The 27,352-nt window shown below is 42.0% G+C and overlaps 1 protein-coding gene across 1 annotated transcript in view; it reads right to left on the bottom strand.

Moving 5' to 3' along the window:
- LOC122806756 (ras-related protein Rab-8B) overlaps nucleotides 1-27,352 on the bottom strand; it is a gene marked incomplete in the record, with an annotated part of 475,375 nt that overhangs the window by 350,515 nt on the left and 97,508 nt on the right.

The following is a 27,352-nucleotide window of genomic DNA, read 5'->3' as shown; positions in this document are numbered from 1 at the left end:
AGAGCATTTTTATGCGATTGTCTACTAATATCATTATTATGCTCAAATTCGTTGCTTTAATTTACTTTCAGTTTTCCCTATATAATAGGCTGAACAATATGAGCAAATTGCAGCATATACTACCCCCGAGGTATTACAATTGTATCTACCTTTTATTTTAAATCAGAATACCATTAATAACTATTTCATCAATTTCCAAAATAACTGAACAATAACTGCACATGTTGCACTTTCTCATTCTACCTGGTGCATTATTTATCCCAGTGGATGCTCTATTACACCAATCCTTTAAATTTTTGGATCATATACAAAATAGTTGGTTGTGCACCCAATAATGTCACTAAATCTGGATCCCTCTTGATAATGTTCCAATTTTGCATGACCAGATTTTTAATATGTTCAGAATCTTGTGTAAAAGTAGTGATAAAAGCTACACTACTGCTATTAATATTACTTGTGTTACTCTCGTTGATATTCAAATCATATTCATTCAATAATGGTACCGGTTGTTCTATACCCTGCTGTTCAAACTGTTGCATATTAAGGCTATTACGATCCCTTAATAATGGTATATAAAAACCTTTTTTCCTTTTGTTCAAAACTTCATTGAATACAACATCAATGAATTGTTTAGGATATCCCCTATTTGAAAACATTCATAATAAAGGTACATTCCTCAACAAATTCTTCAAATTGGGAAACCATACGCGCTGCCAGTACCAGCTGTCCCTTTTAGGACTGCTTTTTTGACATACTGTGGATGACTGCTACTAAAACGTAAAAATTTATTTGAATGTTTTTTTTACGAAAAATGTTGGCTTTGAATTGATTGTGTATTGTGTCTTTTGAAAGCAAAATGTCTAAATATGAAATGGTATCTATTCCTATTTGATAAGTGAAGTTCAAAAACTCAGTGGTAGCATTAATATATGAAATAAACTGATCTGTTCCAATGGCCCATTCCAAATGAAAAACAGGTCGTCCAAAAACCAACTATATAAATTAATATACTGCATAAATTCCGATTGCCATGATTACATTGGCATACAATGTACCTATGGGAGAGCCCATTGCAACTCCCTTGATTTGCTTAAAGTAATGCCCATCATGGTAAATATAATTGTTTGTTAAAACCAACTCAAGTAATTCTATTAATGCATTCAATTCGTCTTGAGGCATTGGAATGATGTTAGCAAAAAAAAAAAAAAAGGGGGGGGGGGGCAAACCAACCTAATCCTAGCTGTTGTGGTATGCAAGTAAACAAATCCCTTACATCGACAGTAATAAACAATCTGTTGCACATTTGTAATATTTAAATTATTTATCTTTGTGAGAAAATCCCAGGAATCACGAGAGATAATTTAAACTTTTTAACTTGTCTTTCAACCTCATATCTACATATTTGGCTATGAAGTATGTTTTTGATCCACCAGCATCTACTATTGGGCGTAATGGGGGATCCTGCAGATCCTTATGCAATTTTGGTATGCCAAATATGATGGGTATCCTGGGATTTTTCACTTGCATATATTTATAAGCTTCATTTGTTAATTGTCCCTGCCATAACACATCATCTAATAGATAATCAATTCTACCATAAGAAATATTTATTTCATTTACTGAAGCCTCAATATATGCATCATCATATAATATTATTCATTAACTGCTGGTTGTAATCTATGGCATCCATCATAACCAGCCCACCCCCTTTATCAGGTTGCATGATACGTACCTCTCCTTTCATTTTTATGACATTTAAAACCCCTTGTTGAGCTTTAGTAAAATTACTATGAGCTTCATTAATATGCTGTTGTGACTGATATCTAAAGTCAAGCTCACAAACTTCCTCAAACAACCTGATTTTTGGGTGGAGAGGAGGGTTAAACAAACTTGGTACATGCAAAGGATCGTTTATAATGTCAGATGCTTGTTGAAATGCTGTTTTTAAATTCATTTTTCTCGTAAAAAGTTTCAGTTCAGTAATCAAGTCTAATTCTTGCCCTTCTCCTTGGTACAAATGTTAAACCTTTACTAAAAATGCCCACATGTACAGTAGTAAGGGCTACATGACTAATTATAAATATGATAGTCACCTGTGGTGTTAGAAATTAATTGATATTTGTTGCCCTTAGTTGAGCTTCCATCCAAACTTATTATCTCTAGTTGTAATTGCTTTTAGAAGTAGTCCTCTGCCTCCTCCAGGTACGCGTATTGCTGACCCTCTGCTTGTATATTCCCTTGTTTCGAAGACGCTCCGACCGACGGAGTGCGCCATATTCTAAAAGGGGAATGATGCTGATTGTTGGCGTTTTCCTAGTATTGCACTTGTGCCCCATTATTTTCCGCCGAAATAGAAGAAATGTTTTTTACGTCATTACGCCATTGCCCTCGCGCCGGTTTAGGGTAGGCTTGTCCTTTGGAATAATCCATTCTGTCCCTTTCCAATTTACGGGTTTTCCTTTCACTCACGATCTTACTGTGGTTGTCTATATCATTAAATACTTCCAGATATTAGTTTTGGCAAGCATTGAATGCTGTTTGTTGCTTTATTTTAAGATCTAATGTTTGGATTTTGATGTTTTAAGTCATCCATTTGTAATGCATTATGTTTAATTAACACTTGCAAAAACTCACACCCCTGCCGATCGAACAATTGTAACAATTCTTTATGCAAAGCAGTGTTTTCTCTGAGCCCAGTTGGATATTTCCAGTACCTTAGCCCTTTCGGCACTTGCTGCCTTTTGACACATTCATTAAAATAAGTGTTTTCATGCAACAACTTACGATACTGCCATGCTGTGTCATGAAATTCATCTAACATTGTTTGAAAATCTGTAGTATGATCATTTTTCACTGCTACACTGTGCTCTAATTGATTTAACCAATGCTGGAGTTGCATGCCATTATCTGGGTGTCATTGTTAAATACATTGTCCCGATCTTGTGGATGCAGCTGACCTGGTGGTATACTGTCCATACTATTAGTAGTGTCCAGTCTATGATTCCTAAAATCCGGTGATCTGGCTATATTATTACCAGACAGTTGCTGAATTAATTGCGTGAGACTCAACACAGATTCCTGTAAGGCATTAAATTCAGTTCTCGTGACCATCATGTCCGCATCTTGCGTGCTACCAGAAGCCATACTACAACTAATCCAAAAACAGACAAAAACTTGGCCTTTACAAAGGCCAGGTGCTTGAGCAACTTTTCCTGGCTGTCTGCCTGAATAAGGCAGTCAGCTATGTGTAAATCTGAATATTTCTTTGTCTGCAAAAGGCAATGGCTGCAGTCAGACATTTTGTGAAAACTCCGGGAGCAGTAGATGAGCCAAAGGGAAGCGCAGAGAACTGAAAGTGCTGGGAGCCTGCCCTGAAACAGAGATATTTCCTGCACGATTCCCTGATAGGAATGCAGAGATATCCCTCTTAGATCTAGGGCGACTAGCCAAGCATCCTTGGAGAGCATAGGTAGCAATTGCTGGAGGGTGAGCATTTTGAATTTTGGGATCACCAAGAAGGAGTTTAGAATGGATAGACTGAGGATGGGGTGCCAGGTGCCCTCTTTTCTGGGTACCAGAAAGTCTGGAGTAGAAACCTTTACCTACCTGTTCTGCAAGAACATGCTCTACTGCCCTCAGAGCAAGGAAAGGATTTGCTTTTGAACCTCTGCCCACTGGTTTGGGGGTAGATCAATGAACCCTTTTGGGGTTGGAAGGGTGTGGAAGGAAAATTTGTATCCCTGGTACACAATTTTCAGAACCCAGTGGTCATTGGTAATGGTGGCCCAGGTGTTTGCATGAAAGGAGAGTTTTCCTCCTAGGGAGGAGAGAAGGTGGGCAGAGGGAGGGGGTTGGGGAGGTATGTCCGAGTTCTTACCATAAGGGGGTGGCTTAGAACACCCTGGTTTTGAAGTGGAGGAAGTCTACTGCTTAGATTGCTGCATTCCCTGTGGCTGCTGTTGGGGGGGGGGGTCTGGATCCCCTGGGGCCTAGACTGGAGTGGCTTACTGGGAGCAGGAAAGGACTAGTGTTTGGTGGGACAATGCCTGCTGAACCTTGGTGGCTGTACCTGCAAGAAATCCTTAACTATTTGCATAAATTTTACTTTTTCTTCCATCTTTTTAACACCTCTCCTTCTTTAGTGTCAAATAAAGCATCTTTGTGCAAAGGGACATCCAGCAATTTAGATTTGACATGGTCTGGCAGGGGCTGTTCCTTAAGTCATGCATATGCATGCCTTCTAATGACAGATCTGTTAATTGCTGCCCTGCAAGAAGCCTCTAGGGCATCAAAGCCACAGTGCAAGGTGCGTTTAGTTACTTGACTTGCAGAATGCATTAACTCTTAATTCTTTAGATTCTGCCCAAGCAGGAAAGGAAGACAATTTTTGTTTAAGGAGTTCCAGGGTATGTTGCTGAAATTCATCATATGGAACTGAATTTAGTGCCCTGATAGCAAGAGTAGCCGAGGTGTATACTTTTTTTTACCCCCCCCCCCATCTGTCCAGTGCTCGGGGAATCTCTGAGGGGGTGGGATTCTAAGCAGATGTTGCTTTAATCCCTGTAGGTCCTTGAGAAATAACCGCTGAGTCAGCAGTAGGATTTTTGAAAAGTAATTTGTGCGAGTCCAGGACTCTGTAGTACATGTCTGTTTACCTGGGAGCAGGCGGGAGGGTGTCAGGAGTCAAGCTGGATTCCATGAAAACATCCTCCACAACATCCAGGACTTGGGGGGGGGGGGATGGCAAAGGGTCTTTGCTACAGAAGATCTAGGAATTCCCAGTCTTTTTTTTTTTGACTGTGGAAAATCCTGACTCACCCATTGGAAATGCTCCCTTAAGGTATGCAGGGTTTCCCCAAAGGAAAACTCCTCTGGTGGAGAGGCTGAAGGAATAGAATCCTCTGCATCAGAATCCTCTAGAGAGGGGTTGCATGCCTTCATATTCAGATGCATCAAATTCATCTGTCTCTTGTTCAGACAGAACTACAAGGGACAGATCTCTCCCTTTTAGATGGGGTAACTTGGCTTCCCCAGATCAACATAAGGTCTTCTGCCATTTTAAGCATTTGAGACTGAGGTAAGGCAGCCGGCTTATGAGAGGTAATCTGTTTTTTAGGTGTGGTTTGTACCCTGGGCCTTAGAATCCCGGTAGTTTTAGAAAGAACAGTAGTCACAAAAGAAGACGTCAGTTTGTGTCTAGCATCGGTGGTGCAAAAGACTTCCTTGGAAGCCGGTGCCTGCTCAGCAGTTCCAGCCCCATCCACGGTAGGGACGACCACAAGATCCTTAGGTCGAAGAAAGGTTTTGCAGCATACTGGACTCCGAAAGGGTCTCTGTAGCAGCCTGCAAATCTACAAAAGCAGGCATCAGGGACTGCGAAAGCACCTCACCGAAGACCGGAGAACTGACAACCAACTTAACAGAAGCATCATTGGTAGGTTTGGACTTGTGCAATCTGTCTCGGTCTTTAGCTGCAGTCTGTCTTTACGTTTTTTGGAAGATCTGCTGTCGGATGACTTACCGAAGCCATATTGGAATTAGAGGACTGGAAGTGAAAATACCTGGCTACAATAAGTGCCTGATGACGGACAGTTCTGGTGTTGAACAACATACGGAAGCGACAATGGGGGATGCCGTGGTCTGGGCCTAAACAAGTGACACAGTAAGAATGGAAATCTCTGTGTGGTATTTGCTTTCCACAGGCGAGACAAGTAACTTTTGACATCAGTTAGTGCAAGAAAAGGATCCCCAATGGGGTACTTGGCTTTAGAAGACTTAAACGTCAATTCGGAAGACGAAAATCTCTGGTAGCAGCAGACCGGCACTCCTGCAAACTGCTTTTGCATCGGGCTCCACAGCAAGTAAGACTGATGTAATGGCGTCGGGTGCCTTACTTTATACTACTGACGACCCGATATCAGTCCTTAAGCAACAACCGAAGCAGAAATACTAAGCCTCTGTTATTCGGGCTGATTGATGGCTACCCTGGCAGGGATAAACCAAATGTGATGACTGCAACAGTGAAACATGAACATCTGAACAATTAATACTGAAGTGAAAATAAACATTTTACTGTATGACAATAACAATGGAAATTATTTTCTGTTCGTGGACATAAACCCATGTTGCAGCTAAAAATGTTATTAGATAATTATATTAAAAAGGGCAACATGCCAGTCTGTGACGGAGAAATAGCAAGAAAAGAAAAAGTAGACCACTCAAGTTAAGGTTTGAGTAAACTTAACACTCAAATCCAAAACAGTAACAAACGCCTCCCAAACACTGCTATAAATCACTGTATACAGAAGTAACTTTAAAACAAAAGGCAAGCGCTTTCAGAGAGTAACCTCTGCTTCTTCAGATCATTACAGAACACAAAATATCAGTGCTATTTAAAATAAACACAACCAATCAGAGAAAGTTCAGCAGTCAAGCGAGAACATTAATAAAAAACCTCCCAAATAAAAGCAGTCTACCATTTGTTAAAGATACAGCAATAACACAGTCCCATTATCAAATAGAACGGCTGGATCGAATTTGCATGATACTTTTCTTTTTGCCACACAATGTGAATTCATTGTTCATGGTTATTACCAATGATGCTGTAATTACCTTTTGTTTTAATAAAGTTACTTCAATATACAGTGATTTAAAGCTGTTTGGGAGTTTTTGTTACTATTTTATGACAGTGAAATACCTGTACAAACAGACATTATGTACCTATGTGTAAAAGACCACACGTCAGTCCCCATATGACAGCACTTAAGACTAACTGGCAAAAACTTCTGAAGTAATAGCAACTCAGTAAGTAGATATACATTCTGATCATGTAATGCAATTCCCACACCAAAAAAAAGTCCTAAATCTATTGCCTAATGGAAAAGTACACTCCAAAAAGACCATCACTGTGAAACAATTGCAAAAAACCTTCAATTATTAAAAGGTAATACTCCAATCACTTTTTAATAATTCTTAACGCTAAGTGAATTACAGGACACTGGATTCATGTCTCGAGAGTAACCAAAACATCAGTAAACACAGAACCCATTCACACACAAATACAAGTATGATAAAAACTGTTAATGAAGTGCAGCCCTAGACCACCATAATTTTTAAAAACACCATCTGCAAAGTCAGACAACAATGAAGTACTAACATGCAAAATATAAGAATTTTGTTCCTTCAGTAACCTTCCTCAATAAAACAAAATAAGAGCTCCAGATACAGTTTAAATAGCATACAAATAAAACAAAAGCAAATGCATGCAAGTCCATGCAAGGAAAATTAAGTCATCAATAACATCTACACAAGCAAAAACAATGAACTAATACCCTACTCAAACACTAAAAAATGCACACAAGTTCAAGGAAATAGCAATAAAGACTTAAATCCAACCAACCATACAGACTAGAGTCAAGCTACATGCACCCCAATACAAAAAACTCCTAAGGCTACCATTCTGCCCTCTGGACTCCAGTGCAGTAAATTTGGCTAAAAACAGTTCTGTCCCCAAGCAAAGTAGGTTTGTGTTATGGAACACTTGCAGTACTGAAGGCTTACTTTTAGTGCGACATTTACATTACATATACTTCTGATTCAATAACAAAGCACAATGGTTTAAAAACTTACTAAGACTGCAGATAATAGAGCAGATCACAGTTACTATACTCCTGCCTACTGGGACTTCCACCAAAGAAGGCAAGGATGTCCTGTCCAGTTTCCACAGCTTAGCACCCTTTATTCATCGGCATGGAGAACGCAATCCCCTTTGGAATGTCTAGAGTATAAAACAGGCACCCGCTCGCTCTGGAAAGACTGAGTATATGGTTAAGGAAACTTTCAAGTGCTAGAGTTGATATACAACTGGTTGGAACTTCTATCTTTGGACATATTCAAATATCAGTTGCCTGTTTATGTCCAAAGAATGTAGTATTCTTTCTTCAAAGCTTTACAATGTTTTACAGACTGTGGAAGGATAGAGGTAGACAGATAACTGAGAAATTTCTGTTACTACCTTATGAATAAAGAATTGACGTTCTAAAAGCTCATCTTACCCATGTAAAGGACTTCTTGGCTTTGACACTTTACTTTTAAACTGCCTAGCTTTAAGCATTCATTTCAGCGAAGAAAGTACTGGAAATGAGCTATGGCTGCAGGATGAAAAGGTGGCTAGGACAGTTTTTCAAGGACATAATTTAGGTCCCAAGGAGAATCAATTCTTCCTTAGTAATCTCAAGGGTAATGGTCCCTTCAGAAACTGTTCCACATGTAGGAAACATGCCAAGGGCAGATCCCCCAGCAGAATGAGATAACTAAATATGTACCTGAATGGAAGTACAGGCCAATCTTGCACTGAAAAGCTCACTTAAAGTACTAGAGTACCACAGACACCAGAACAGTGTTTAGGTTTAGATACCTTTATGGTGCCAATCAGATTCAGACATGTAGGATTTCTTAATGGCTTATTTTCTAGCCTCCACATATATTATCATATGTGAACTGGGCCTGACGGACAAAAGGGTGAGATAATTTGGACTGTGAGCTGCAAGGTTTTCATACTGGGTATATTACAGTGCCCTTGTTTTGATACAAGATCAGTGAGAAATGAACACATGACGTTTCATCCTGGACATCTCTAGGAGTAGGACAAAATGCTGCCTGAGCCAAAGTGTACTATCAGTAGCATCGCTGGCCTCTCCACCTTACACTCCGGATCATCCTGGGATGTGGGGAAATTACTGGAAATGCGTATAGAAAGAGACCTACCAATTTCAAGGAGAAAAGCACCCAGTGCCCAAACCTCCTTGTGTAGCACTCAACATAATTATTCCTTACTGTCTGTTCAGGAATGCAATCAGCACCATCTCTAGGACACCCAATATGTGTACCAGCTGACAGAACACAACCCTGTGTAACATCCAGCATTGCGTGTTGGCCTTTGACCTACTAAACTGATGATCTACTGTATTCTGATAGGTCTGCTTTTATCTGCTTTTATGGTAATTTGATACTGCAGTGTTAATTCATGTTTGAAGAATCCTCTCTCGCTCTTTAGGGTCAAGGTAAGAAAACAGGGAGATTAACAATCTGGCTTGAAGTAAACTCAGCACACTTTTGGCATAAAGTTAAAATGTTTTCCTTGTATGGAAAATATAGGATTGACTTACCAAGCCAGCTTAAAATTAAATTCAAATACTCTCCCAGAAGATATCAGAGCAAGGGGTAAAACAGTCTTCCAAGTTAAACATCTCAATTCAGCCTCATGAGCTGGTTCAGGTGGAGCCCGAGTAAGCTTCTCAAGTACAAAGTTCAGATTACAAGGAAGAGCCACCTGTTTCCTAGGTGGAAAAGTAAGTAATAACTCCTTTAAAAAACTTAAAACTTGAGCATTACTACAAAAGAAGGTGGGGAGATTCAGTGACAGACCAGCAGAAATGGCCAATAAACTTATCTTAACAGAGGAAATGTGGAAGGCCATTGGAATATAACTCACAAATCACCTGCAGCTGGACTGGAGGATGATTCTGGTTCTTTGTCTGGCACCAGCTAGAAAATCTTTTCCACTTACCCACACGATTTTAGAGCAGCAGGTTTTTCTGGCCTCCTTTAGTACTCGTGCAGGTCCTTAAAAAAATGTGACTAAAAGGTAACATTTTATCATCCAGGGAGTTGAAGAGTTTGTATATTTGGGTGTATCAAACTCCTCCTGTCTTGTGTTAGTAAATCCAGCCTATGAGGAAGCCTGTAGTAACTACCTTTGGTCAAACTGAAAAGGGAGGAAAGTACAGTTGTGTACACTTGCCATAAATGTAGATGTTAGAGTGTATTCACTGTTGCAGTCATTACATTTGGGTTATCTGCTTGCAGGTACCCCTCAGTCGGCCTGATTATCAAAGTCTTGGGTCCTGTGTAGGTTGCGGTCTCATCTTCCATGAGATCAGGTAGTCAGGGGTATAAAGCATGCAGCAGATGCCATTACATCAGTTTTTCTTGCCCCAGATGTCAGGTGCCCCCATAATGGAAAGCAATTATACACAAGGTTACACCTCCAACAAAAAGCAAATACACCAGAAAGCTTCAAGTATAGTACGCAAGAACAGAGGCATAGTCAATAGAAGTCAGGGGGCTGGAGGGAGGATAACTAAGACTGCAACAATGAATACACCAACATCAACATTTATGTTAAGTGTACACAGCTGTACTATGTTCTTCATGTTTCACTGTTGCAGTCATTACATTTGGGTAGACTCCCAAAGCTAAGGAAGGGAGGAGGCAATTAGATAGCATTGGGACCAGCTAGAAGGCCCTGCAAGACTGCAGTGGCAAAACCAGCTCTGGATTTAGAACAAAATTGGCAAGTGGTAATGCTTGGTGAAGGTATGTACAGAACTCCAGGTAGCAGCTTCTAGGATGTCCCTGGTAGGGACACCTCAGAATTGCTGTGGAGGTAGATGCAGCCCTGCTTGAATGTGGTCTTATCCCCTGTGGGGTAGGTTTTCCATGGTGCTTATAGCAGAAATGAATGCAATGGGCTATCCACTTAGAAATGGTTTGCTTTGAAATGGCCTTCCCCTCTGCCCCTGCAGCAAATGCAACCAGCATCTGTTCAGAATTCCTGAGAGGCTTAGTCCCGTCCAAGTAAAATCTAAATTGTCGGTGCACATCCAAGGAGTGCAGTATTTGTTCCCCTTTGTTCTGTGGATTAGAAAAGCCTGGAAAATGAATGGACTGATTAAGGGCCACAATGGTACCACCTTTGGTATAAAGGAGGGATTGGTCCTGAGGGACACCCTGTCTGCATGAAAGATTATGAAAGGCTTCACTGCTATGAGGGCCTGTAATTCAGACACCCTTCTTGCTGAGGTGATGGCTAGAAGGAAAGCTGTTTTCCAAGAAAGGAATTTCAACTCTTCATTTGCAGCAGGCTCAAAGGGAGATAAGAGAGCTTCTCCAATACAAAGTCAAAATCCCAGGCTTGAGTAGGGGCTCTCCTGGGTGGTCTTAAGTTTTTAGCTCCTCTGAGCAATTGCTTCAGCAGTGGATGAGAGAAGAGGAGTGGCTCTGTATTAGAATGAGCTGAAATGGCAGAGGCATGAATTTTGATGGAAGAAAAGGAAAGGCCCTTGTGAAGCATCTCAGGTATTGAAGAATGTATGGCAAATTGGGCACAGTTGTGTCCATCCTTGGAGTTTGGATCCAGGAACAGAATCTTTTCCATTTTTCAGCATAGGAGTTTATAGTACTAAGCCTCCTTGCCTCCAGAAGGACATCCATCACTTGCTTACTGAGGGATGGTAACAGAGATCATGTAATTAGCCAGGCTGCAAGGTTCAGGGTTTGAAGCTGTGAGTGCAGAGTTTTACCCTCCGGCTGGAAAAGCAGGGCAGGTGCCATGGTACCAGAAGTAACACATTGCACAAGAGGGGGTACCAGTGTTGGCTTGGCCAGTCTGGTGCAAAACGTATTGTCCTTGGTATGTCCTGTTTGATCTTTAGTAGCACTTTAGAGAGGAGAGGCAGAGGGGGAAGGCATAAACTGATCCAGGTGAAGAACAGGGCATCCACTTTCCAAGCTTGTCTGTGGGGAGTCCTTGTGCAGAATTTCTCCAATTGGTAGTTCTGAGGGGAAGCAAAGAGGTTCATCTCTGGGCTCAATTTGTTTCTCAAAATGTTGAATATCTTTGGTTCCAGTTTCCACTCGTGTGGGTCCATGAGATTTCCGATTAGGTCTGCCAGTGTATTTAGTTTGCCTGGCAGGAATTGAGCTTGTAGGTGCACTTGGTAGCTCAAGGCTGTGTTCCACATTGCCATGGCTAGTCTGCAGAGAGGGTACGAGTGGGTTCCCCCATTTGTTTAAATATCACGTAACAGTGGTGTTGTCAGTCTTTACCAATAATTGTCCTGGAAGAATGTGGTCCTTTAAGGCTGTCAGAGCATTCTGTACAGCTAACATTTCTTTTTGATTGATATGCAGGTGCATTTGATTCTGGTTCCATTTGCCCTGAATGCACTGCCCTGCCAAGCGAGCCCCCCATGCATATAGTCTGATGAGTCAGTTAGGGTTTGGGCAGCAGGGGGTAGAGTGAATGGCAATCCCTTGTTTTGGTGGCAGGCCTCTGTCCACCAAATGAACTCTATCTTTAGACAAGCTAAGATAGGAATCATTGATTCTAGGCCCTGAGAATGCTGACACCATAGGCTTTTTAGATACCATTGTAGTTTCCTCATATGCAGTCTTGCATATGGAATTAGTAGAATGCAAGAGGCCATGAACCCCAGGGGCTTGGAGTATTTTCCTTACAGCCAGCTGGGTCTTTGTGGCCAGTAGTTTGAAGTAGGTTGTCAAATGAACTTGAATCTCTGGCGTGAGGTAGGCCATCTGGGAAGTTGTATTCAAGCTTGCTCCCAGGAATACAATTTGTTGGCAGAGTACAAGATGAGTACAAGATGTGGTTTCTTTTAGTTTATGGTGTACCCCAGAGATGTTACTACTAAATCATCTGGCATTTGTCAAACTAGTATGTCCTGGCTTTCTGCCTGAATTAGACAATCGTCCAGGTATGGGTATACTTGAAAATTTCTTTGCCTGCAAAATGCAATGACTCGAGCTAGGCACTTGGTGAATACCCTGGGTGCAGTAGATAAGCCAAAGGGCAGTGCAGAGAACAAATGGTGCATGTACCCTGCTCTGAAGTGTAGGTATCTTCTGTACGATTCCCATATTGGGATGTGCAGTTAGGCTTCCTTTAAATCCAGTGTTGCCAACCAGGCACTTTTGCCTAGCATGAGAAGCAGCTGATGAAGAGCAGTTAGCATTTTGAAATTACCAAAAAGTGTTTAGGATATACAGGTTGAGGATAGGACACCACGAATTTTCTTTTCTGGGTACCAGGAAAAATCTGAAGTAAAAATTGCCCCCATTCTTTCTGGGACAGGTTGAATAGCCCTGATGCTTATAAGAGAGAACTTGCTTTTGAGCCTCTGCCCACTGATTTGGGGGTAGGTCTGGCCAACAATTTGGGGTTGTTAAGTAGTGGAAGTGGAATCTGTATTCTTGGGAAACTATATTTAAAACCCATTTGTCTTGGATAACAAGTTCCCAGTTTTTTGCATGCAGGGCGATCTTTCCCCCTAAAGGAACAGTCAGTTGAGCAGGGCTTGGAAGGTTTAAAGTCAAGTCATTGTGACAGTTTACCATAGGGGGTTGTCTTACTACTCCCAGCTTTGGAAGTGGGAGCCCCCCACTGCTTAGGCCTGTGAGTACCTTGGGACTGAAGCCTGGGTGTTCTGCTGGTTCTGTGTTTGGACTGAGAAGGCGTGGAAGAGGCGGGAAAAAAACAATTCTTAGAGGGCCAGTGCCTACTAAATCTGGGAGGCTGTATTTTAGCAGGAAATCTTTAACAGTTTGCATAGATTTAGCTTTTTCCTCCATATTTTTTTTTTAAGTACTACTTCTGTTTTTGTTGCCAAACAGGTGGTCTTGGTTTAAGGGAGCATCCAGCAATTTAGCTCCAACATGATCTGGGAAAGATTGCTCCTTAACCCAAGCATGCTTCCAAGTACAGACCCAGTGACAGCAGTCCTGCAAGATGCCTCTAATAAATCAAAACCACATTGCAAAGTATGTTTTCCAACTTGTTCAGCAGAATGCATTAAATCCTGTAATTCTTTATTTTCAGCACAGGTCAGGAATCAACAATTTTCTGTTTAAGCAATCCAGTAATATGCTGCTGATGCTTTAACATATGAAACTGGCAGTTTAAAGCCCAACGGCCAAAGTTGCAGAAGTGTATACCTTCTTGCCCAATCTGTCCAGAACCCTGGAATCTCTATCAGAGGGGGGTAGGGTTTTAGGCAGTAGTAGCCTTAATGCCTTTGGGTCCCTGTGAAATGGTCTCAAGATCCGCAGTAGGATTCTTAAAGAAGAACTTGAGAGTCAGGAACCCTGTAATACCAGTCAGGTTTTCTGGGAGCCGGGGATAAAGTGTCAGGGGCCAGGTTAAATTCTGAAAATCCATCATCTACTATGTCCAGTACAGGAGGTATAGCTAAAGGCCTGTGTTGAAGTAGGAATAAGAATTCCCCAAGCCTCTTTTTGGAGTCTGAGTAATCCTGGCTTTCCCCAATGGAAATGCTCCCTAAGAATATGTAAGGTTTCACCAAGAGAGAAATCCTCTGGAGGGGAAGCAGAGGGAATGGAGTCCTCTGCATCAGAATCCTCACAAGTAGATAAGGGCAACTCCTTGTCATCGGAGAACACAGAAATTTCAGAATCCTGATGAGAATCAGAAGGAAAATCAGTTCTAGGTCTCAGAGGGAGAAGGGTGGCTTCCCCTGATTAGAGTAATAAGGTCTTTAGGCATTCTAATTTGTTTTTTAGGCATAGGGGCCTGACCATGCAGTCTGGGCGGTTTTCTAGGCATAGAGTTTTGGGCCTTGAAGAAGAAGATAGCATCTGTTTAACATGCAAGTCAGTAGGCCCGAATACACCCTCAGAAGCCAGTGCCTGCACAGCGGCTCCAGACCCATCCAAGGTAGAGACATCCGCAGGTTCCACAGTCGAAGAAGCATCTCGCAGCATACCGGACTCCGAATGGGTCTCTGCAGAGGCCTCCGAATCTGAAGTAGCTGGTATCAGGGGCTGCGAAAGCACCTCACCGAGTACCGGTGAACTGGCGACTAGCTTAGGAGAAGCGTAGTCTGCAGCTTTGGACCTATGCTGTCTGTCTTTATCTTTGCATTTTTTTGGAATGTCGGTAGTCGGGTGGCTTACTGAAGCCATTTCTAGATGACTGAACGGAGTAGCAAAATATTTAGATGCGAAAATGAGCAGACTAATAGTTTGAGGTTTGAATAAGGCACAAAACAGACAGCGAGGTACGTAGTGGTCTGGGTCTAAGCAAAGAATACAGTACGAATGAAAATCTTTGAGGTATTTGCTTTCCACAAGAAATACAATTGTTAAACTTTTACTGACATCCGCTTAGAGCAAGAAAAAGGACCTCCAACGGGGTACTAAGCTTAGTTGAAGACTTCAGATCTCAAACTCAAAAACGAAAACTTCAGGAGTCTGCCGATAGACACTTGAGAACTGCTTCTACTTCAGGCACCGAATGGCAAGAAAGACTGATGTAATGGCATCGGCTGCATGCTTTATTATCCCCGACTACCTGACGTCATGGAAGACAAGACAGCAACCGACGCAGGACCCAAGACTTTGATAATCAGGTTGACTGAGGGGTACCTGCAAGCAGAGAACCCAAATGTAATGACTGCAACAGTCAAATACAAAGAACAACTACCTTTGCCTTGGTCAAAGAGGAGTCACCACCACAACTTTTGGACAGCCCTTCTGGATCTTTAGAAGAACCCTGGTGATCAGTGGAAAAGGTGAAAAAGCATGCAGGGACATTGCCTTCCATCAGTCTTCTTGGCCTGTTTGCAAGTAGTCCTGGAATAGACCTTTTAGTTCTATGTTCTGAAGGGAGGAAAACAGATCTAGGAAGTGCTTCTCATAATCAAATCCAACTCCTGGAAGACTCTAGGATGAAGTTTCCATTTGTGTACGTATGGGGATTCACTTAAGAATCAAACTGAGCTGAGTTGCTGTCACCCAGGCTATCACACCAAGTCTTGCAAAGTTTGTTTATGTGCATCACTACAATGCTGCCAGTGCAAACCTGCTGTGGTTCTTGGGAAAAGATGATTCAATCCCTGCAAAACATTGACAACTGCCAAAGTCATTGTTTGTCTACAGGATCCCCCAGAGCTTGCACTTTTACTCCCTTTGAAATCACTCCTCACGCTTGGTCTAAAGCGTCTGTGGTAACCAAATGGAGAAGAGGTCAGAAGGAGAATGAAAGACCTATATTGCAATCTGGTACCCACCATCCAACCTCCCTCTTGAAGCTTGAGAATTATGGATGCAATGTACTCCAAAAATCCTGAGAAACTCCTTGTAGATGCCTAGTTTTGACTGGAGAAAACTCCTGAAGATTTGTTGAAACACATGCATCAGGTCTGGAGGAAAAAAGGCTCTTCCCAAGGAATAGTCCAGCAAACGCCCAAAGAAAATTATTCTGAGAGAACTGATGAGAAGACTTCTTAAAGGGGATTTGAAATCCAGGACCGAACAGAAGTTTCTGAACATATGCAAACAACTCTTGTAAGCTGGACAAAGAGAATGCAATAAGAATCATCCAAATACGGAAAAATGTGAATGCATTGAGCTCTGCAGTGAGCAGTTTCTGGAGCTAGGCATTTTGTAAATACCCTCAGTGCAATGGAGTTCACAAAGGGTAAAACAGTAAACTGACAACATAAGCCAGAGAGAACTGAAATGCACAGAGGTAAGACTGATGATGGGCGTCCTTTAGCTCCAGCTTTACATTGAAAGCTGGGATGTGTCTGTGGAGAAAATCAGAGGTAAAATACACTGAAGAGATATCATGAACTCTGGAATCTTGACAAAAAAGTCGACAAAAGAAAAATCCAGCACCAGATCCCCAGAATCCTTTTGGTGTGTGAACTAGAAGTTATGGAATAAAAACCTTTGTCCAGGAGACTGGGTGGCAGGGGTTCTAGAACTCAGACTCAGCATGTGGTGTAAAATGAGAGTAAAAAGACACCTGGTGAACTCCCACTGGCATGTGTACCTCAATGGATTAAATTCAGAACCCGCATGTCTGAAGCCATCTGATGCCAGAGAGGGGATATGAAATTTCAGAGACATGGAAAGGTTGGGGGGAAGGGGGGGCTCCTGAACAGGTGGAGAGTAATGCAGGCTGGTAGGACCGTCCTTGACATTTATGGGCTTTCCTTTTTTTGAGACTTTTCCATTGCTTTTTAAAACCATGATTATCAGCTTCTTGCTGCTTAAACTGTTTATTGGAAATAGGAACAGAGGAGACAAATACCATATGGTCTGTAAAAAGATGGTTGGAAAATCTGAGTCACCTCTTGCATCAATTTTCCCCTTTTACTACAGTTCTTAAGCAACTCGGCTGCAGAAGAGCCAAACAGTCTATCTAAGGGAGAATTTAAAATTTCAGATTCAACATCTCCCAGGAAGATTTTAACAAAGTCAAGCAAGACTCCAAAATCGATCCAGAAGCAGCAACTCTGAGGAAGAATCAGCATCATTAGCGCACTTTAAAATATGTTTTGTCACATGAGAAACCGCTGCCACAGAAGCATTTAATGAACTCCTTACCTCAAAATAAGGGTCATGATTAATTTCCACACATTCTCAAAAGACTGCAATAAAAACTTAACATGCAAGCTTCACAGTTAAATTCAAACATTAAAGTAGTGGAAGAGTACATTTTCTTCCCCAATTTATCTATTGCTTTCCCATCCTTTGGGTTAGCAGCTGTAATCTGTTTAGCAGAAACAGATTTGGACAGGGAAACAACTTTAAGTCTGCTTTAGGAATAGAAAACACGTACTCGTGTGTCAGGGTACCTTGTATAACTGGTCAGACTTCGAGCACGTTGACCATCAGGGTAAGCTAGTAGTAGTGAGAAAAAAACATACACTAAGGCATATGAGAGGGATAGCTGCAGCTTTAGGCATCCCTAACTAAGAAAATACATTTTTTGTTGCACAAGAACATCATTCTGGTACCACTGAAAATAACTCTCTCCTTAGATCAAGATTGTTGAAAGACATGTGTGTGGATCTACACACAGGATCGGAATCTGTGAGCTGCACCCCCGCTCAAAACACAGCTGAAAAAAACTTTTCTGCAGGGGAGGGGAAGCCCCTACTGCCCCCAAACTTCTATATACACTACAGTTGCACCAATTAAAAATTAGTGGGATTACCCCCCCCCCAAAAAAAAAGGGCATCACTGCTGATGCAACTTGTCAGTGAGTTATTGTAGAGGTACTCCAATCCTTGGCAGGTTGAACTTCTGTCAATGAAGCTTCGGAGTTCAATCTTCGTTCACCCATAGGTTACCCAAAAGAAATCTCAACACCAGGGAAATCTGATGATGCATCTTTCTCGGAACCAGATTATGCAAACAGAGAAGAAACTCCTGAAGTACAACCATCTCCCTGCAATGTCTGTTCTGAATAAAATTCTCATTTCACAAAAAGAAAACTCTTTCTTTGCCTGAAGAATCAAAGTAAAGAAAAAGCAACATGTTCCCTTGCAAGTCACAGTAAATTTACCTTGACCGTATACATAGTAACAGTAAGCAGATTGTTTACATACTCTTCCTGAAAACATACCAACTCATATTAGGCACAATGGTCCCAGTTTCCTCCTGGCTTTTCTAGCCAAGTGAAAACCTTTCACCTACCACTTTCCCAGACATTGAAAAAGAAGCTCTCCTCTGCCAGCCAAGATCACCTCTACAGCTGCAGAGGATGTGGCGATCACCCAGTTTAAGGTTGCTAAAAGCAGCTACACCAAGGTGACTTGGGGAAAAAGACAGGTAATCTGAGAACAAGCAGCAACTACAACATAATCCCCCAACAGCAGCAAAAGCAGAACAGAAGCTTGTCTAAAACCTAAAGACCAGCATTAAACCGGTCTTCTGTGTGAAAGGGAAAAGTAATACCATGGAAACCAGAGGCTGCTCCACAGGTAAGCTGATGAAGAGATGTTGAAAGAGAAGAATGAAGCCTGGACATGTTGGTAAAATGTAAGGTACAGAACAAGTAGTTCTAAGGTATGTAAATGACCGCTCCATAAGCACCAAATCTTTACAACCCAAGTAAACTTTCAGTCAAAAATAAAACTCTTCCTCACAGGAAGTTTATCATAAGCATTCATACAACAGCTCCCTTAGAAATACAATGACAATCCAAACACATTTCAGTTTTATAACTGAACATTTTTCTTTTTTTTCCTCAATAAAAACAGAAAGTTTGTGAAAGACACCACCCCCAACAGGGGATTATCTGGCCAGATCTTGGAAGAGCACTAGTCGACAGATGGTTTCACGGCACCCAGTGAAAGACCACTCTCTCCAGCAGTAAAAATGCTCTGAAGGTTAATGGGGACAGCATGGTTAACATTTTCAGTTTTGGGTGGTAACCATTTGAAATGTCATTACCAGAGTCCCAAAATACTGAGACTGAATGGCCAAAAAAACAGACTTCCATATTTTAAGTCTGAGACGTGCCATTTCTCAGAATATTCCCTTTTCTCTTGAGGTGTTTTCAATGTCCGAGTTAGTACGCACAAGTAATGGGGGGGTGCTGCATGGAGGAAGTTTTAAAAAAAGAAATAGTATTTTCTAGATCTGCTCTTCTCTGGGTTTTCAAGCTTTTTTCAGGCTTTTCTAAAATTTCTACAGGGTGCAATTTCACAGTCTAAGAAGGTAAGGAGCTGTGATAAGTCCAGAATGGGTCTCCAAGGCCCCCCTTCCTTATGGAGGACTACAACAAGCAGGGTGTTTTTTTTCTTTTTTTGGTCTTAAGGGTACTAGTCCTACTACACCTATCTTTGCTTCTTTGGCACACAAGATCCTGGGATCATAAGACATTTTACAAAATTACAATCTGTAACCCGGGGAAATTATGGGTAGAACCACTTGTCTTGCAGAATGTCCTTCCTCATTTGGAGGCATTCTGTGAGCCTTCCTGCAATTTTGGCATGAGTGAGGACTGGAAAAAGATGGAGCACATTTGGGAATTTGAGGTAGAGTACAATGTTAAGTAATGTATCTAGTCATGGTTGTTTCTCAGGAGATAAAGCCCTATGGAGTCCAAGACTTCACTTACGGTCTTCTTTGCATTGTACTAGCCCTCTTTTCCCTTCTCTGACTTGCCTTTAGCCAACCAGCAATAGTAAGGGCCAGGCTTAAAAAAATAGCTGATATCTTACCTGGAAAAGGGGGAGTGAAAGAGCAGTTTCATACACCGCATAAATTTAGCTCTTTTCTCCTTTAGTCCAAAAATAACTAACTATAGGGTTTCCAAAGAGTAGCTGCTTATCTAGAGAGGCATTAAGAAACAAGGACAAAGGTTCATAGGAAGGTACTAGGCTATCGGCCTTGGGGCCTATATAAGCCTAGCCAAAAAAGGTTCCCTGGCTTTCGCCACCCAAGAAAATTATTTTCCTGTGCTCCTATCAAGCAGTGCCACAGAAGTGATCCCCAGGGTGAATCTTTCCCAACCAGTCAAGATTTTTCTTAAAAAGACAGCCAATGGGAAGCTTTGCTTGACATGAATGGGTAGTTTGTTACAGAGTATGGGAAGTCTCTGGGATAGAAATGTATCCCACCAGTTTATTGTGGTGACAAGGCTTAGGTCCCTGGAGCGTGTGGTTCGGAGAAATCGGGAATTCTTTAAGTGTAGCGTGTCCAACAGCTCTGGGTTTGACATAGCTTTGTACGTTAGGCAAAAATCGCTACTGAGTAGGCGATATACGACAGAGTAGAGCTGGAGTTTTGAGACTGTCTGCATATGGCATCTGTTTGATGCCGGTAATCCTCAGTGAGGTATTTGTGGCCTTCCCAATTGTTGTAGGTGTCGAGATACATGCCAAATGGGGCATGGAGGAAGTTTTAAAGGAGAAAAATACAATTTTCTAGGTATGCTCTTCTCTGGGTTTTCAATCTATAATAGGTCTGATGAGGGATGAGTAGAGAGGAACAATTACCTTTTATAATTAGGTGTGCCATGTAGGATTTCCTGACTACTGTGGCGATGTGGTTATCAAAGGAGAGACTCCTGTCCACCTGTGTCCAGAGATCTCTTATGACACTGTTCAGTGAGCTACCGCCTACGTCAGGCTAATGGGGTAGTAGTTTCTGGGGTCCGTGGTGGCAACCCCTTTGTGGAGTGGGATAACTGTCGCTGTGCACCATTCAGTAGGCAGATAGCGTGAGGTGAGGCTATGATTGAACAGTACTTAGGTGGGGTGCCAGTTTATTCTGTAGTTCATGCAGTATGCAGCCTGGGATGGTGTCCGGCTCCATGGATGCTGTGTTCTTGGCTTTGGAGTGTGCAGTCTTTACTTGTTCATCCGTGATTACAGGATCTTTGCATTCTTCCAGTATTAAGATGGGCCCTTTGGAGGGTGAGAGGGGGATAAAGTTAGCACTGAACCTATCTCAACACGTTGGCAATACTGGTTGGTTCTGTAGATTTAGTGCCATTGTACTGTTGCTCAGAGCAGATCTGAGTGTTGCCATTGAGATTCTTGACATAACTGTAGAATGCTTTGTGGTTGTCTTTGGAATCAGTGGTGATTTTATTTTCATAACTGGCTTTGGAGAATTTTATGAAGGATCTCATCTTCTTATTGAGGCTGACCAGGGAGTTGCTCCAATCATGGGATTTTACTCCTTTTGCAACAGCTTCTTTCTTCTGTAATAAAGTTTTAAGGCAGAGGACCACCAGATTGGCTTCCTTTTTTTGGAGGATAGCATCTTGGTTCTGGTTGGGGATGGCATGATCCATGCACTCTGTCTATGTGCTTATACAGTGCATTTGTGTAAGATTCAGCAGTCATACCTCTATTTCCCATCTGCATGGGTGTCGAAGTTTGCCACTTCTGTCTTAAGAAGCATTAAGTTGGCTTTGGAGTCGTTTTTGACCGTGGTTTCCTTAATGGGGGGTGGGGGAGGGATATGGATGTCTAGGGAGATTAGCTTGTGGTCAGATCTGACCAGCGAGGAGTTGACCTCTGGTGTGGAACACAGGTTACCTATACTGGTAATGACCAGGTCCAGGATACTGCTGCCCCTGGTGGGGGTGTGAATAAACTGATCCAAGGCATTGGAATTTATGAATTCCAGAAAACCTTGAGCGAATGAGTAGGTTTTCCTAGTTGATAGTGGGGTAGTTACAAAAAGAATCGCTCATAACTAAGGTACTGGGTTGTATCTTAATATTTTCCAGCATCTTAAGAAATGGAGTGGGAATCCTCTCTGGCAAGGGCTACAGTCTCAGCCAGGCATACCTGCAGATGACAGAAACCACACCTACTGCTCTGTCTGCTGCATTCAGATCATTATCACTACCCAATACTTCCATCAAACTAGCATTTTAGCTGAAATCCATCAAATTTCACCCTCAGCTGTACACAAGGCACCTTCCCCAGCATCTCTCTCAGGTGGTCAAACAGCAATTTAATAGCTTATTGTACATGTCTGAGAACTAATGGTCCTTAAGGCCAGAATAGCAGCTGTATAAAAATGTTCTTCCCAAACTAGTCTAGCACTCTGCTATCTTTGGTTTGTGCTCTCAGTACCCTCCAAAATGACTATCTAGACCAATTTTTGGATCTATTCCATAGATCCAAAAACAATAGAGCTGGATCTACAACAGGATTCTTGTAAATGTATTTATGGGGCTCCCTCTCAAAATGTCAGTTTCTTAGTAGTGAGGGACTGGATGATTGGATATCTAGTGCCATGAAGGTTGCAAGAAAAGCATTCTTCAGTCTCTCCCAACACAAGGGGAATAACTACAGGTTTTTATCAAGGCCCAATAAATATAATCATCTTTTCGGTGCCTCTGATGCCTTGCTCGTTTTCCATTTGAAGTGCTATTTCATTCCACTCTCTCCCCCTCTCACCAAATGAAATATCCTCTGAGGAAGCAGAGACAACAATCTTCTGCATCTGTAAAGGGGGAAGACATCTGTGAAGAGTTGTACATGCTCTTAACCAATGTACTCATATTATGCCTACTTTGATATAATTATTTAAATGGTAGCTGTTTTTCTATTTTTTGAAGATTGCCGAATTATTGTTCTTAAAATGCTTTTGTAGTACTTTGGAGCTTTTCTCCCCTGGCTACCACTGAAAAGTAGCACCTACCCAACTGGACATTTCCCCAGTAATCAAATGTAAACACATAAACACAAACAGATAAATTAGACAGATCCTGTCAATGCATGGACTTTCCATGCATTTTCACATATACGCTGCTTTCTTTTGGTCAGTCTAGTTTAATTACCATTTCTTGCTTTTCAATGACTTCAAACAGGGGTAATCACACAGAACAGTATTCTCAGCATATGAACTGTCTCGTGTTACGACCTACCAATTACAGCAACAAACCGCTCAAATTTACCACTTTGACAGATACTAAGGGAAGGTGTTTAATGGGAGGGAAGATGAGTTTACAAACTACAATTCAGGCATAACAAGTGAAAACTAGCCACTTCAGAAAGAAAAAGTAGTAACAGATACTGAGAATACTGTTCATAGGTAGGTACTAGGCTATCGGCCCTAGGGCCCATACAAGCCTAGCGAAAAAATGTACCCTGGCTTTCACCACCCAAGAAAATTATTTTCCTGTGCCCCTGTCGAGCACAGCCACAGAAGTGATCCCCGGGGTGAAATTCCCATTTCCCATCCAATCAAGATTTTTCTTGGAGTGCCAATGAGGAGCTCTGTTTGACATAAGATAGGTAGTCTGTTCCAGAGTATGGGAAGTCTCTGGGACAGGAATCTATCCCTCCAGCATGTTCTGTTTATTGTGGTGACAAGGTTAAGGTCCCTAGAGCGTGTAGCTCGGAGGAATTGGAATTTCTTTAAGTGGAGCATGTCCAACAGCTCTGGGTTTGACATAGCTTTGTATGTTAGGCAGAGATCACCCCTGAGTAGGCGATATGCGATGGAGTAAAGCTGTAGTTTTTTTAGACTGTCTGCATAGGGCATCTGTTGGAGGCCAGTAATCCTCTTTGTGAGGTATTTCTGTGGTCTTTACAGTTGTTGTAGACATCTTGTGAGGTACATACCAAAAGGGGCATTGTACTCTATAATGGGTCTAATGAGTGATGAGTAGAGGGGAACAATGACCTCTTTTTCTGGATGAGAATCCTTTTGTGATGAGATGAGCCACGTAGAAGGATTTCCTGACAACTGTGGCGATGTGATTATCAAAGGAGAGACTACTGTCCACCTGTGTCCCAAGGTCTCTATCACATTTTCGGCATTAAGTAGACTACCAGCCATGTGGTAGTTCATGGGTACAGAGTTTTTACCAAAGGGGATGACAATACACTTTTTGGCATTGAGCTTCAGGCCATGGCTTTGACACCAGGTATCTGTCTCAGTGAGGCCCTTTTGTAGTTTGTCCACATAGTTAGGAGTTTCGATTATGGCTCCTAGTTTGCAGTCATCTGCAAACTTTGTTAGCCAGAGACCTTCTGTGTTGGCCTGCATTTTAGAGAAGTAGATACCAAACAGGAGAGGACCCATTCTGTGCGATTATCCCTGTTTGTCTGAAGTATTCATTGAAAAGCAAAAAATGGTAATTAATCGGACTTTTGTTGTTGTGACTTATTGTGCTGAGAATGTAGTATACAGATAAAATTACTTTCAAGCAGATGTAACCCCGGGCTGAATGATATTTTGAGTTTAAAACCTGTTAAGAGAAGGTCTCTTTCCATGAAACAAGCACTCAATTGTTATACTGTTGCTGCACTTCTATTGGTTTGAATTTGTTAATGTGGTGTATATAAGAAAGTGCGTTTTAGTATGATTTTAAACACTGCAGTATTTCATCTCAAAAGCATTGCTATTAAACTTAGTTTTACACAACCTTGTGAGTTCCTTTCACTTTTTAATCTTAATATCCAGGAGAAGATGGTTTGCTTAGAAGCTGGTAAACCCAAAGTCCTGGGATGAAAGGAAATAAAAAGCTGATCAAACTTAAAATAGTAATAATTTTATCAAAATAGTACCAGAGCTGTCTGTGCAAATCCAAGGTATGCAGGATCTTCTCACTAGCAAACTGAGAAGAGAAAAAGGAATGGAGTTGTACCGACTGATTCAAGGATAACTCATTTACTACATTGGGCATAAAAGGATCATTACAAAGGGACACCCTATCCCTCTGAAAAACCAAAAGGCGAGGAATGACCATAAGGGCCTGCAGCTCAGAAACCCTCTGAGCAGATGCAAGGGCCAGCAACCAAACAATCTTCCAGATACAGTGCTGCAAAGCAGCAGAATGTACAGGCTCAAAAGGAACCCCCCCCCCAAGAGTCAATTCTTCCAAAACAAAACTGAGGTCCCAAAGATGAGCAATAGGTTTTTTTGGAAACCTAATATGCAGGATGCCTTTAAGAAAATTGTTGGACCTCAAAATGAATCACCAGACCCACATGAGGATTCAAGGGCAGACAGAAATGGCTGACAAGTGGGCCTTAAACACAAGATTAGGCCAAGCCAGACTGGAGCAACTTACACAAATAAGAGAGGACCAGAGGGACCTAAATGAAAAAAGGTCCTGGTTACGAGCATGGTACCAGACCAAAAATCTTTTCTACTTGGACACATTTTTGGTTGAGGTTTCCTTTCCTCCTATAAATCCCTGAGCAAGTTCTCAAAAAAGGGTTGCCTGAAAGAGATAAAAACCCTATCACCCACAGTGTCAGTTGCAGAGTAAACAAGTGGAGAAGGATGATAGACTCCTTTGTCCTGTGAGAAGATCCAACTGGTGAGGTAACTTGTGAGGACTGCCCTGGCCATATGCATTAAGAGGGGTAACCACTGTGGTCTCTGACAAAAGGAGTCACTAGCAAGATTTTTGGAGTCTCCAGCTGAATCTCTTGCAGGACTCTTGGAAGAGAAGGAAAAGTACAAAGAAAATTCCATTCCAAAGAAAGGAAAAGGTGTCAGTCTTGGACACCAGATGACATGGCACACAATGGAACAGAAGACAGGAAGCTGTATTTTCAGCAGGGCAGCAAAGACACATACTTGATGAATACTCTGATGGACAAGGTCCAGAAACACCTCTGTGAAGCATCTATTCATCAGGCTGTGCTTTGGACCTGCTCAGAGTGTCTGGCACTAGATTGTGTTCTGAAGGAATATATACTACCTGAAGAGCATAACTAATGACAAATCCACTTGCCAAGCCTGAAGAGCCATAAGATGTTATAACCCCCTGCTTGCTAACATTCCACATCACTGTAGTGTTGTCTGTGCACATCTTCAAGGACCTGGAAGGAACATGGTATGAAAAACCTGAAGGGTCAGAAACAGAGCTCTCATCTCTTTGATGTTAACAAGGTCTGGCTACTGATGAGGAGGCCAAAGACCCTGAACTTTCAAGTGACCAAAAGTAGCCCCCACCCCATATCTGAGGCATCTGTGAACAGCTCATGAAGGGACTACAGGCTGAAAGGGGCAGCCTAGGCTGAGAGCAGACTGTTGAATCAACTACTTTAAAATCCTTCTTGAGACAGGGAAGAGAGTTGCACTGAAATCCAGAGGGTGACAATGTGCAGCCAAACTGACTTGAGGTACCAATGAAGCTTCTGCAAATGCGGTTTGGCAAGAGGAAGCATTGGAATAGAAGAGGCCATGAATCCCAGGGCCTGAAAAAACTTCCTGGCTGGCATTATCAAAGGAAGAAGAGCCTGAAAGAAAGTTGTCAATACTTTTGGATTGGAACAGAGGCCAACATTGGCACCATCTGAATCCTACATCCCAGATGCACATGATCCCGATAGCAAGTCAGGAAGGAATTTTGGAAGTTTATAGTAAACCCCAGACTTTGAAGGAGATAGATGGTAAATTGCAGATCCTGTAACAAATTGGCTGGGAGATGGCACCTAAAGCAGCAGGTAGTCTAAATAAGGAGAAAATCTGAATGCTTTAGACCCTGCAGAAGGCAATCATAGCAGCTAGGCATTTTGTGAATACCCTTGGGGCAGTAAGAGGCCAAAGGGCAAAAGCAGAGAACTGAAAATGATAGGAAGACCCAGAGAAACAAAAATCTTCCTGAAGAGAGGGTGAATAGGGATATGAAGGTAGGAATCTTTCAGACCAAAGGACACCACAAAAGCCTGGAGTAATAAGAGAACATAGTTTGAAGAGTAAACATCTGAAAAGAAGGGATCTCGAGAAAGGTGTTGAGCAGAGAGATCTCGCAAAGTGTCCTCCTTTTAAGGAACCAAGAACATCCTGGAATAAAAAACTCTTCCCACTTGGACAAGTTAAATGGTTCCTTGATTCACTGGGACTGCAGAACCTCTGGGAAATGAAATAGTTAGAGGAGGTTGAGGAATCCCTGATAAAGGAGGAAGAGATTTACATACCATGAAGTAAGCCTGAGGAATGAAAGAAAGAATCCAAGAGTCTGAAGTGAGGAGATGCCAATTTGGAATACAAAGAGCGAGCTGAAGGGACAAAGGAACCTGGTCTAAAAGGGGAGGAGGATGAATTGTCAAACAGAAGTTTCAGACAAAGGAGACTTTTGGGCCACAGAAATCTGAGATGCCTTGGCAGAGGGGGCCTGCCTCCCACATTTCTTGACTTTAGAGACCTGGCGGGCTTGCCTCCAAACAAAAACAAACCTTGGATAATTCCTCTGGAACTTGAAGATAGGACAGACAAAATATGTTTAAAGGTCCTGCAAGGCTTTGCT

This window comes from Protopterus annectens, chromosome 7.part0 (genome assembly GCF_019279795.1).
Source record: "Protopterus annectens isolate FY-2018-M chromosome 7.part0, PAN1.0, whole genome shotgun sequence".
Taxonomy (NCBI): Eukaryota; Metazoa; Chordata; order Ceratodontiformes; family Protopteridae; genus Protopterus; species Protopterus annectens.
This window is presented reverse-complemented; position numbering and strand designations above follow the sequence as displayed.